Raw genomic sequence first — 8,311 nt, forward strand, 5'->3', positions numbered from 1 at the left:
GAAAACCCACAACCGTCCAACATAAAAAAAAAGAAAAAAGGAATCACTGGAATGGCAAATGGCTTCTAGAAGTCACGTATTGAATTTCAATCTCTATCCAGAAAGAATGCTTGTCATTTTATAGGTCGACACCATCAAGCCAGAGCTGCACCACTCCTACTTCATGTCAATTTGAACATTACTGGATAGATGTGCCCAGCATGGATAATTGCTTGGTCATTTGTTTGTAGGCTGTTAACCAGAGGGGCTGTTTACTATTAGTGTTGTTGCGTCTTTTGACACACAATAAGTAGATTATTATATCCAATAAGTACTGATGCTTAGATTTATGGTTAGTCAATTCAATAAAATAAAGTTTAAAGGCATCTCTGTCTCCAGGATACAAAAATATATCTACTGATCTCCACAATTTTGCTTCAAGTTGCAACAATAAGCAGCTATCAGTCATTTTTGTAAGAAACTATGCCAAATTTCTTTGGTTCCAGCTTCCTCTGTTTGAATTTTTGTTGGTTTCATTATTTTCCGACAATTATTAACTAAATATCTTGACTGAGTTTTGGAAAAAAAAAAAAAAAATATCTGAAGACATTACCTCTGACTCTGGGAAACTTCAGAGAACATTTGTATTATTTCCTAACATCTTAAGAAACGGTTAATGAAGAAAATAATCGGCAGCTTTATCTATAATAAAAATAATGGTCAGTTCCTACTTTTATTTATTGCTATTGGAATCGATTCTATGATAACTCTCAGACAGTGTGTTATTCTGCTTGTCTATTGTTTTTGTGTGTAGGCCAGACTTCCAGGGGATAAGGTGGCTGGAAATTTGGTGCTTTGAAATTTTATGTAAATATAAAAAAAACCCCATAAAAACACTTGAATATGAAGATTGTTTCTACTTTGTCTGGCTAGCCTGATACTATTAGTCCCTTCCCTGGTATTTCTTCCTTGGACCCCATGATGGCATCAGAGGTCATTACAGCAAGATTTATGTCATACCTGGAAAGCCTCTTCAGGGGGATCAATAACCCTATAATGTATTAGTACTTTATGAGGTGAGTGCATATGGCGGGGAGATTGACACATCGTGTACTCCCACCTTTGATTGACGTGGAAATCTATTACACACATTGGATATGCTTACCATTCATTACACAACGGTGCCTTTTGCTTCACACTGAGTGATATCAATGAGAAGAGAGAGGCGTCGCCCGCTTCTTTCATCCTGCAGAGAACACGGTGAGGGAAAGAATGGAGGCTTGTCTCTTAAAGACCCTTACAAACACCTGAAACAGGATGGGACCTGGTAGAGCCTGCTTTGTTTTCCACCGCAGCACCACCCATGATGAGAGGGGTCTAATTATACACCACAAGAGCTCGACTCAGAGTACGCAGCAGGTTTCTTTACATCAAGTGGAACAAAATGTTTTATAGTCAGTTTGACTTGGACCAAAGCTGCGTAGGGCAGTTACATCTAAAATGTCCCTGGCTGTGTGGACCAAACAGACAGGCTTTGTTTAATGCTGAGGTAAAGAAAAATTTTACAGTGCTGAGCTTTTTATTATGAACTTTGGGCTCGAGAGAGGCCAAGCAGGCAAGACCCTGTCACAGAGGGCGATATTGTTTGTGGACAGACTTGCACTGAAGCGCCTGACAGATAAAAGACGTGAAGTTCTTCAGGGGCTTTCCAGCAAGTATCATTTCAAATATTTCTGACCTCAAGTTTTCATAATAACTTGGAAGAGCTAATGTTGAGGAAAAAAATACCATGAAATAGTTGTTATTGCCAAGAATATAAAACTTATTCTCTGAAACTACCAGTATGCTGGAAGCTGGTGCCAAAACAATTATTTTCATGAGTAAGTGTTGTTATTTTGCCAAATGCTGTACTGTACTGCTTAATGTGCATCTCTGGTAGAAACTAGAACTACCAACAAGCCAACACGCCAACAAGCCAAGTTCCAGGAAATATGGTCACAATCTCCCGTGAGTTACACCATGAGTGTTTTTGCAGGACATTATGACGTCACAGTGAAGATGACCTTTGACCATTTGGATATAAAATGTCATCACTCCATTTTATCCTTATTGACATTTGAGTTAAACTGTGTCATAATTAGTACATGAATTTGTGAGTTATGGCCAAAAACTTGTTTTGTGAGGTCACTGTGACATTGACCTTTGACCATCAAATTCTAATCAGTTCATCATTGAGTCCAAATGAATGTTTGTGCCAAATTTGAAGAAGTTCCCTGAAGGTTTTACTTAGATATCGTGTTCACAAGAATGAGACAGAAGGACGGACAACCTGAAAACATAATGCTTTCAGCCCTGGCTGTAGCCGGCGGGGAGGCATAAGAAGAAAACAGAAACGAAAGTGGTCTAATTCTCGACAGGAAACTGAATACAATTCCTCCACTATTAGTGTGGAACTCTTACACTGACTGATAGCTGACCAGTTGTCTGTGGCTGTATTGAATGACTCGGTTGCTGATTAATGGTTGATGAATGAAGCTCACACAGCACAATCACCACTGATATATCCGCTGAGTAAGATGGAGTCTTTAGAACGTATTGATTCTTAATCAGTTACACTTAACAGGCTGCTGCAGAAACACAAACATCTAAATTAGTCAGACAAACTGGATCTTCAGTGTGATTTCACAAAGGTCAGGAATGTAGAAAACCAAAATCTACTGCTATCTTGAATATAGGTTTAAATGGCAGCAGTGGTTCAGTTATCTTCAAGTAGGTATTTCATCAGTTAATATTCGTCCTAATATAATATTTTAATTAAAAGCTAATGCAAACATGAGGACAGAAGGTTCTTTGTATTTAAAGTTTAACTCCTATGTGCACCAATAGAGAGATCCCCTCGGAAATGACAGGGAGCTGTGTGAGAGGGAGGATCAGAGGACATGTAGATAGCGAGATCAAAACCTCCAAGAAACTCATGCCAGCTGCCTCTACCACACCCTCCCTCCACAGGGACCCTCGCTGGGATTCATCATGGGTGCCGCGCCTCTATTACACCCCCTTAGGAACAGCAGAGCACATGTGCCCCATCTCTTCATGCTGTAAACAAACAGAGGGTAGAAAATTAAATGAAATGACAGATTTATTGAATATATGCAGTACGCATCAGCTAAAAATAGGCTATTTAGATTAGACAAGGGAGCAGTGAAAGTGCATGCAGTGGAACCAGTGACCAGTAAAGTCGTTTGCCAAGTACAACAATACACCCACATCCCTAAAAATGGCATTCAGTGGAATTTAAACCCTTCACAGTCCCAGTGGGGGTAAAATACTTCAAAATTGACTGTCCATGGCTTAAGAAAACGCAGGGGCACTCACCCATCTGCTCTTAGAAATATTGTAACGGAGCCACAAACAAATGTGTGTTTTGTCTGTAAAAGCCCCCCAGGGGCATGGTCAAAAGGCCCACTGTGTACGTATGTGATGGGTCAGGGTTAATGAGTCAACGTGATGTGCAGACCTGAGGGGGAACTTTAACAAACAAGAGCCCCGATTTCACCAGATAGCTGATGAATATCAGGATAAATAATGTTGAAACAGTCTCCTAACCTTTATTTGTAATGAATGGTCTCCAGCTGGTGTGGCTGCAAGACGACCTTATAACAAACCCAAAGAAACTGTATTCAATGAATGACGCTGAGAAGTTCTAGTACATCATAAAGGCTGGATTACCCACCTGGAAAAGGGGGCTAACGCAAACACTGCATAAAATTAAAAGAACAGTTTGATTTTTTGGGGAAATACACGTTAGATTTCCTGCCCAGACCAAAACAGACCCCAAAAGTTCCAATTTTACAGCATATCAACAAATTTGTACAATATCAACTAAGGCAGGTTGTGCATTATAACCTGATCTTAGCCCTGCCTTATTGAGAGGTCTTGTGTCAAAAACTATTTTTAAGACCTCTACATTTGCTATTTATATTCTGCTCACATGGTGTATATTACTAAATAAAGTTATATTTATTCAAATTGCAAGAAATTAGAAGTTCAGTTGTATTCCAGCATTTAGAAGTCCTCGCAAACAAGGCATTATGTTCACCTGGGCTTCAGGGAATAACGATGGACCTTTTTCACGATTTTCTTTATATACTTAACAGTAAATCAGTTATTAAAAAAATAATCATCAAACTTATAGATAATGAAAATAATTGTGATGATGATGATGGAATAATACTACCTTGCCAAGGTTTTCTGTGTATCAATTACTCGAACAGAAAAATGAAAGCAACCCTCATTCACACCATCATTATAAAAAACTCTCTAGCCAGGACAAATCTATTCAAAAAAATCATTTATACCAACCTCCATTAACATAATAAAGAAGCGCTTACACAGGGCCATACAAGAGTAGGGAAAGGTCCATCACATAATTAGACACAGAGAAAAGGGGGCAGATAAAACTGTCCTTCAGTCTTATCCACAAGATACAGTATCTGTCCATTAAAATCTCACCGACCACTCAGTCTCTTAGTCTGTCTGTCACCCAACATATACTGTAGCTTATCATCTGCAGAGAATGTTTAATCGTACCCCCGTCTCCTAGCAGAGCTAAACATAGGCTGCTGTTTCTAAAATAATCGCCACTCTGGACTGGGTGTTATGGGAACATTTCAATAATTAATTCAGCCTCTTTTTTTTTCTCTCTCTCTCTCTTACTCAAAGACACGCACATTCTCCGCCAACAGACCACGTGTCGTCCATGCAAACACTGTGTTCTTACATTTTCAGAAATTCCACAGCTGTCTGAGGACTTTTAAATGATGTGCTTGTGCGCCTTAAATAGAGGCCTCAGAACCCCTGAATCTGACCTAAATCATCTGGTTGCCTCTCTCTTGCACTTGTGCCCGTTTGCTGAAAGAAGCAGCCTGCTGTGGTCTTGGGCTGGGCTCAGGCTGACCGTTATGTGGGCTCCTCAAAGCAAACGAAATGTCACGTGGCTCGTGTGGATTATGCTGCATTTACATCTGTGGAGCCTGAATGTGTGAGTTTGTGTACGGGGGTGAGACAGACAGGAAGCAAAAAGGAAGGAACTGAAGGCAGGGACACTGGATTGATACTGTCTGGGGCCAAAGGCGGCTCAGGCACCTGTTTGGCCTTGGGACACGGGGCTTATGTAATGTGTTAGGGTGAATAGTGTTTAGGACAGGTGTTGCAGCTAGAATCTATAAACATCCCTCTGCTGTTGGCTGGGTCGCAGCTCAGGCCTGGTGGGCCTGCAGGCCAAATGGTTCAGCACTAACACTGTTATTTGTTTATTGAGTTAAATTCCTACTGGATCTATTCTACTGATGCAGAGAAATATAAAAGGCCCTAAAAACATATTTACTTAGTCAGCGTCTTACTATGAGCGATGTTCCGGACATAAACAGACACTATTTTCTGCCCAGAACATTTTTGGTGATATTACTTGATTTGTTTGTACTATATTTGCCTTTTTTCTCTGCTGTGAATAGGACATTTTTCTTTTCCCCAATCAGAATTTGGCAACGCTTGAATCACAATCTGATGAAGGCTGTAGAAAGTTAAGTTGGCAGCACTGTCAATCAAACCTAATCAAGTCCCACCAACATATTTCTGATGAAAACAAGTGATTGAATGTGAGGCTAAATAATACACACAGATCATTATTTTCCCGAACGTTAACTTTGTTTGAGGTGGTATTTTCAAAGAGTCTCTTACAAATAAGACGACCATGTTTCCAGTGAGTTGTCATAACTGTATTTAAGTAGATTTAACTTATACTTGTCTGAGTGCATTTCAAAATCTGTAATTCTGTGTTCATGTGTATGGCATTCACCTACTATTGAAATGGCAAGATTGGAGAACACAATTATGCTATTTCAGAAAAACTAGGAGGATATTCCTATATTATCTTAAAGAGGGGTTCAGATTCATGCAACAATGGCTGAGATATGTCCATAGTAGGGTAAAGCTCCAAAAACACTGGATCCCACAATTCCCATAATGCCTTATCTCAGTATTCTCTTTCATTAGACCCTTGCTGCCTAGTAAATGCCCACAAATTTCAAACTCCAGATATTTCCTCAGACTTTCAATCTTCCAGAGCCTGACATCATAAACCTGTCTTCACAAGCTATGTGGTGAAGAAAAAAAACTGTTCTTCATGTGTAAAATTGGTGAAGTGTCCCTTTAAGAATGTGTTTTGTTAAAACAAAGATTAGGATGTGTCACATTGTCTTGTATTTTTCCACCCTTGTTTGCTTTATCCTAAGTCTATAAAAGCAAAGTACTAACATGCTTTGAGGCCCTGAGGACCACCTCACCCTTCTCCCTCCAACCCTTTTCTGTCTATTCCTGTCTTTACCCGTGGGGCTGGATGCTTGATCTGCTCTGCAGAAACAGTGTAGGTTTGAACCAAGCAGCAGATCAGAAACAAGTTAAAAGTAAAACTAGTGGCCTGGATATGTCCACTTCAGGCTCCCCGGGATTACCCACTCCTCAGAAACGTCAAATCATAATGCCTCAGAGAACAAGCCTGTCAGGGGCATCTCCTCCTATACTTATCATTCAGTTTGCTCCATATAGTATTTACAACCTTGAAATGACTGAAATTAAATTTTTAAACAATTTTTCAAGATTTGCTTCTGTTCTGTTCTATTCTATTTTTCATCCTCACTTTCAGTAAATGTTTTATACTACAGAAAAGGGGAATACTATACCATTCCTTTTTATCTTTATCGCATGTGTTCAGTAAGCCGAGGAATTCAGAGAGCATTGGCTCTTCGGTTTCAGTCTCCTACCTCCTCTTTGTCTCCATTTTGCTCTGTAGTATATTTGACCTCCTCTCCTCTCAGCAGGTTTGAGGCTGATTGTGCGCCGCAGCTGAACTGGCAACAAACCTGCAACCACAGCAAACGACTGGAGGTGAACGGTAATGAACTCGTGTCCTCTGTTAAACACACCATGAATGCTGCAGCATGAAGACTGTCTATTCTAACTGTACAGCGGGTGGGAAATAGTGTGAAACATTTCTTTGGGTAATTTAACCAAGGCTGGATTATCAAATGGGCGAAGTGGCCAACTTGCCCAGAGGAGCCCCAAAAAGCCTGAGGTTCTCTCCATATCATTTGGGTTTTCAGAATGTGATTAATTGTACATTTCTCCATCCGCCTCTTGTCTCGTAGAAGAACCCTGTATCAAAATCTAGTTTTAAAACCTAAATTGTTTGAGTTTATATTGAGTTTCTTTATTTTCAAGTTGTACTTTATCAAATTACTTCCATTTTTTTTCTGTTGTCAACTAATTAACACAGAGAAAATCTCAAGCAAGGTAGTATTATAACATCATACGATTAGCTGGCCCATCACAATTCCCATAAACCCAAGAGAACATATTCAATTTGCTTTTGTCATCTGAGCACCAGTCAAAAAAACAAAGAACAAGAGAAAGAAGCAAGTACCAGTGAATTTGTGACAAAAAAAGACTTAAAACAATTAAACACTTATCAATACTATTGTCCTTAGGGGCCCAACAACAAATTTCTGCCCCAGGGTCCCTAAGGAGGTTAATTTGACCATGACTGTAACTGATCAGGAATGCCCCACAATCTGCCCAGAGTACAGTTTTCTATACCTTTAAGAGGCCGTTGGGTCTCCAGCTGACTGTTCTTTTTAAAACAGTGAACTCAGAGATAAGGAGGAACCGGTTACAGGCATGCTGACGGGTGCTAATCAGCCGGGACACAGATGTGGGAAATATCAGAATGTCTGTTCCTGGCCCAGGACCTGCACTGTGTCACCAGGCAGACAGACCAGACAGCACTGATGTGTGAAAGAGATGAACTCAGTCACTCTCAAGAGGCCGGAGTGGAAAGAGACAGAGACTTCTAGAAGAACTGATAATCTCCAGTCAATGAGTCTTTTAATTAGTCATCATGAGTAAATGCAACAACTACATGTCATCTGGGATTGTGAGAAATTCAGAAGCTGTTCTTTTTTTTTTGTTTTTGCTCTGCCTGTCTCCCTCAGTAGGCCCAATTTGTCATGAAGCCAGCAACCCTTCTTCAGGGAAAGCTGATCCACCCGAGCCACGTTTCAGCGTCTTCCTTTGCCTAACAAATTCCTACGAGTCACTCACTCTGAAAGACTGCATTGTGATTCAACCAAACACTGCCTACTCCTCTTGTGGAAAAGGGGAAAAGGGAAATGGGAGTGCATGTGCCCCTGTGGACTGCTCCACCACTTGCCCACAAGCTTTCCCGCCTGCCCTGGGCTGACAGTGAAATCCACAGTCTGGCCATAGAAAAAGGAAT

The sequence above is a fragment of the Seriola dumerili genome, unplaced genomic scaffold (genome assembly GCF_002260705.1).
Source record: "Seriola dumerili isolate Sdu_G_001 unplaced genomic scaffold, Sdu_1.0 BDQW01000149.1, whole genome shotgun sequence".
Classification (NCBI taxonomy): Eukaryota; Metazoa; Chordata; class Actinopteri; order Carangiformes; family Carangidae; genus Seriola; species Seriola dumerili.